The 5,044-nt window shown below is 40.7% G+C and overlaps 1 long non-coding RNA gene across 1 annotated transcript; it reads right to left on the bottom strand.

The window, feature by feature from the left end:
* Positions 1 to 466: 466 nt before the first annotated feature.
* On the bottom strand, positions 467 to 3,566 carry LOC133233975 (uncharacterized). The gene is made up of 3 exons (XR_009731940.1): positions 2,747 to 3,566; positions 1,926 to 2,053; positions 467 to 863 (listed from the first exon to the last, which is right to left on the bottom strand). It is a non-coding gene; the product is annotated as an uncharacterized LOC133233975 (long non-coding RNA).
* Between the last annotated feature and the right edge of the window lie 1,478 nt (positions 3,567 to 5,044).

The following is a 5,044-nucleotide window of genomic DNA, read 5'->3' as shown; positions in this document are numbered from 1 at the left end:
CTCTGGATAATTTTTATAATTTTGCTCATTAGTTTTCAGGCTGAGTTCAGTGGCCCCTGTAAACCCAGCCAGGATCCGCAACTTTACTCTTAAATAATGATCTTCTTGGGTTTCTAATGTGGTGCACTGTAAAGAGTTTGCCTGCCAATGCAGGAGACGCAGCTTCAATCCCTGAATCAGGAAGATCCCCTGGAGTAGGAAATGGCAATCCACTCCAGCATTCTTGCCTGGAAAGTTCCATGGACAGAGGAGCTGGCGGCTATAGTCCACAGGGTTGCAAAGAGTCAGATATCACTGATCAACTGAGCATGCACTCGTACAGTGATCTTACTAAGAAACAGGTCCCATAGAACTAGCATAAGGATGTGCTGTGCTGTGCTGTGCTAAGTTGCTTTAGTCGTGTCTGACATTTTTTGATGCTATGGACTACAGCCCGCCAGGCTCCTCTGGATAACAGAAGCCAGTATTTCAAAGCCAAGGTTTATATTTTTTTCCTCTCACGAAAATTTGTCTCTCACAACCCCCAAGAAAAGAGAAAAAAAAAGAAATAGAAATGAAAACATGTAACCAGCAATGAACACAGTTCTCTTACTTCAACTATGCCTAGGGTAACTTGATCTTTAGCTAGAAATGGCCAGTCTCATCTGGATTTGGGTTCAGAGAACCAAAAAGCAGGGGCCTCATGTTGGGGGGGAGGTGGGTAATCCTTGCCAAGGCCTGCTGTCCCATCCAAGGGAATGGAGATTCTGTTCTGTGTTACAGATTAGCACACGGAGCTCCTGATTTCACTTGATTCTTCTTAGATTGCAGCCTGCCAACTGGTGTCCGTCAAGTGGCACTAAGGCAAGATGACATCCTTCAGGCTGTGGACAAAGAGAAGATGTCAGTAAAAAAAAAAAAAAAAGTGTTGTGGCTATGGAGCCATCAGCCACTGCAGATGCCCCCCTCCCATGGTGAATCTGAGAATTCAGGATGGATAAAAACAGGATACTGACCCTGGATAGTTAAGATGCATATCAAAGGAACAATTTCAATGAATCCAGACTCTTACATGTTCTCATACATAGAAAAGCACAAAAATCATTCACTTGAGATGTCTAGTTTAGTGTGTGTGCGTGTGATTAGCAGTAATCTTTGGGTGTTACAGTATGTGTGCTTTTTTTTTTCACCAACAACTTTTATATAGCCCCTACCTTACCTCTTTGGAACAGTCCCTCAGAGCTATCTGAGAGGCTGCCTTCTTGGGCTGTAGTTTTCAGTAATGTCCTCAAATAAAATATAATATGCAACTTTTAGGTTGTACATATTTTTCAGTTGACAAGACTCAAAGAGCAAACACAAAAGGCTAGTGCAGCCTTATTTCTTAGCAAATTACTAACAGAGATTTATGTTCTTTGCAAAAAGTTTATTTTAAAAAAGGCTTCTTCTAGTCCTAATCTGGAACAGACCTTTTTGTGTGACATAATGCATAAACCTTATCCTAGGAAGAAATTAGCATTGTGGATAAGTGGCTTAGCATTTTTACAAAAGACATTAATGGACTAAGAATTCTTCCAGAATACGACACAAATGAACATGTCTACAAAACAGAAACAGACTCACAGATACAGAGAACAAACTTGGAGGTGGGTGGGGGAGGGGTGGAGTGGGAAGTTGGGATTAGCTGATGCAAACTAGTATATAAATGATGGATAAAAAACAAGGTCCTACTGTATACCACAGGGAACTATATTCCATATCTTGTGATAAACCATAATGGCAAAGAATATGAAAAGAATACAGACACATATACATGTACACACACATGTATATACTAACTTGCTTCAGTTGTGTCCGACTCTTTGAAACCCTATGGACAGTGGCCCGCCAGGCTCCTCTGTCCATGGGGTTCTCCAAGCAAGAAAATTGGAGTGGGTAGCCATTACCTTCTCCGGGGGATCTTCCTGGCGGATCTTCCTGGAGTATCTTCAGGGATTGAACTCACATCTCTTATATCTCCTGCATCGGCAGGCAAGTTCTTTACCACTGATGCCACCTTAACTGAATCACTTTGCTGTACAGCAGAAATTAACAAACATTGTAAATCAACTCCACCTCAGTAAAATTCTTAAAAAAGAAATATTCTAGACATCAGCTGCAAACCTGCTCTGATCATGAGTTTTGAGAGGGGTTGGCCATACTGACTGGGCTCCCAGGACTGTACAAAGACTCGACTCTGCCTTCGGCAGCTGTGCTGCTCCTTGCATCCACATCTGCAACCATTTAACATCATTTTCTATAAAATTTGCTACCCAAAAGCAGTCTTTGAATTGGCTTGTAGGAAGTCTTATCCCTTGTAGCATGCCTAACTAAAGTTATAAGAAACATACAATATAGTGTAGAGTGAGAGGAAGAAAGAGTAGATTACATTTTGCTTGATGATTTTGATTATTTGCAAATACCTATTATCTTCTTTGACAGTATCTTAAGGATCACTGGCATGATTTTAAGGGTGAGGAAGTGCAGGGTTAAGAAGGTTAAGTGATCTGCCATAAAGTTCATGACTAACAAAGAAAGGTTCAGGTTTTGCTTAGACCCCCATTTGTTTTTAAATTGTGATATTTTGGAGTCTTTCCTTGTCACCAGATGTTCATTCAGAAGAATGCTTATAAATCACAATTGACTGCTGGTGTAGAAGGAACATACAGGATTATGGGGAATCAAACCTGCCCGGTGTATACAAACCTGCCCAGAACTCTCTCCTTACCCTTGAACCAAGGACAACCTGAGGAGGACAGACACCAGGCATCTCTGTACCTATGGACACACAGCACCTGCAAGACACGTGATATTGTAGGAATTTGAAAGAGGAAAGTAAAGATGCTTTTCCCAAAGCGTCCTTTGTTTTCCACGGGTAGTCACCACCAGAGTACATCTGATTTGTCTTCTCTCCTCTCTCAGCAATCCCTCAATCTGCATTCTCCTTTATCCTCAGAGAAGAGAACGTGACAAGGGTTGTAATTGAGCAGGACCCTATGAAGCCTCCCCAAAATAGATGCCCACACATATCCTTCACCTGTCTTTTATCTGTGGCAGGACTTTAGTCAAGGAATAAATTTAATCAAAGGAGTGAGAAAATGCAGAAAGACAGGATAATACCATGTTAGCTATTAAACTAAGTCAAAGATCTTTCTTAGTTCTTCCTCACGGACTATGGATAGTATTGTGAGCCATGTCCTTTGAGCTGTTTTGCAGATATTGAAACCTTCAGCAGGTGGAAGAAGTTAACTGCTGCCCACAAGAACATAGACCCCAGACCAGCTGGAACAAGGAGGTGGGTGATGCAGACTCTCAGTACTCACCACCAACCAATCAGAAGAATGTCCAGGAGCTGATCACGCACTGCTCTTTGAACCATTACTGTAAGACTCCTCATTACCTCCTCCAGGGCAAAGCACATAGTCTTGAGGGCATTCCTTGTGGTCCCCTTTACCTGGCAAAATAATAAAGCTATTTCTTTCTACTTCACCCAACACTGTGTCTCTGAGATTTAATCTGGCACTGTTTTACAGAGACCAAATTTCAGCAACAGGGTTGCAGATGTTTTTACTCTTGTTGTTAGTAAATGTATTAATAGCACATCATTTCTGAATGTTTGGCTCTGGAAGTTCCAGAATAAGAGCTCAGTTACAAAACAGAGTCTTCCAAACATAATACTCTGAGAGATTGTTAACAGAAAGGAAAGACTTTGAGTCAGCCTTTTCAAGGCTTTTCAATTTGTGCTTTGAACTTTATAGCTGGGGTGGAGAGGAGTAAAATCTGCTAGGCAGGCAGAGTGAGCATATCTGATTTTCTTCTACAGACTTGGAAACTGAGAAGAAATGAACCAGCCTTTGGAGGCACAATGAAATTGCAATTCTCTGAGAACCAGTTTTGTATCCCCATCATTTGTGCGCAGGGAAAGGGTGACAGCAGCAAGAAGAGCCTTTAAGGACCTTGGTACTCAGGCTGGCCAACTCCATAGTAAGAATGCTGAATGAGGCAGAACTTCCTCAGAAAAGTGTTGAATCAGTGAATTTCAATGAAATGGCCCTCAGAGGCATAATATTTAGTGATTTCAGCCTGCATTATTTATTGACTTGTGGGGACTTTGTGGGCTTAACATTTATTAATATGGCACCAGGTCAGCTGAGAAAGTTGCAGCTACTGAGAAAGTTCCCCGGAAACACATTTTCATATTATCCATAGTGCACTTTGAGAACAGAACAGAAGCTCCAGTCTGTCTCTGGGGACAGATAGAAAGGGCCAGGTCTTCTCTTCTCCGAGAAAGTCAAATGGGACTAAAGAAAATTCACACTTACTTCATGTCTTTCTTGATGATCTTGTGATTCTTATTTTGTGCCTTCAAACACATTCAGGGCTGGGAAGCTGAAATCTCTGTCACCTAAGGCAGCTTTGGCCTCTAAAGGAGTCCATTCTGTCATCATTCATTTAATGACCAGGATAGTTGACATCAAATAAAGCTTTCAGCATTGAGAATAGAGGGCCAAGAACAAATACAATCCATGTACAAGGGGATTTGATAAGGGAGTCGATCTACAAATTAAATGAGGAACAATTTATTAATTTGCAGAACAAAAGGAAGACTCAATATTCAGAGTTGTTCCTTCCTATGTTACATTAGATACTACTTTAAGAAAGTGACAAATACAGAATGAACCACTCTCAGTGTTCTTCTTAAAAAGATTTTTAGAGATTTGCATCAGAGATTTCATTGAATCTCCTCAATTGTTAACATTTCTATAAATTTATATTGCTTAATAATGCAACATTCTAAAAAGGCCATTTAAGGGGTCAAGTAAGAAGGAAAGTTAAGAGTCATGAGAGTGGTCTTCTATTTAATTAGTTGAACGCACACATACACATATATATGCCAGAGCTAGCACAGTGTGTGACACACAGGAAATGGTAAATGTGTATTTGCTGTTATTCTCACATGTTAATGTGATTATTAATTTTTTTGGACCTCAAGTGCAAAAATATCATAGCTCAGGTCAGTGCCTTA

The sequence above is a fragment of the Bos javanicus genome, chromosome 21 (assembly GCF_032452875.1).
Source record: "Bos javanicus breed banteng chromosome 21, ARS-OSU_banteng_1.0, whole genome shotgun sequence".
NCBI lineage: Eukaryota > Metazoa > Chordata > Mammalia > Artiodactyla > Bovidae > Bos > Bos javanicus.
This window is presented reverse-complemented; position numbering and strand designations above follow the sequence as displayed.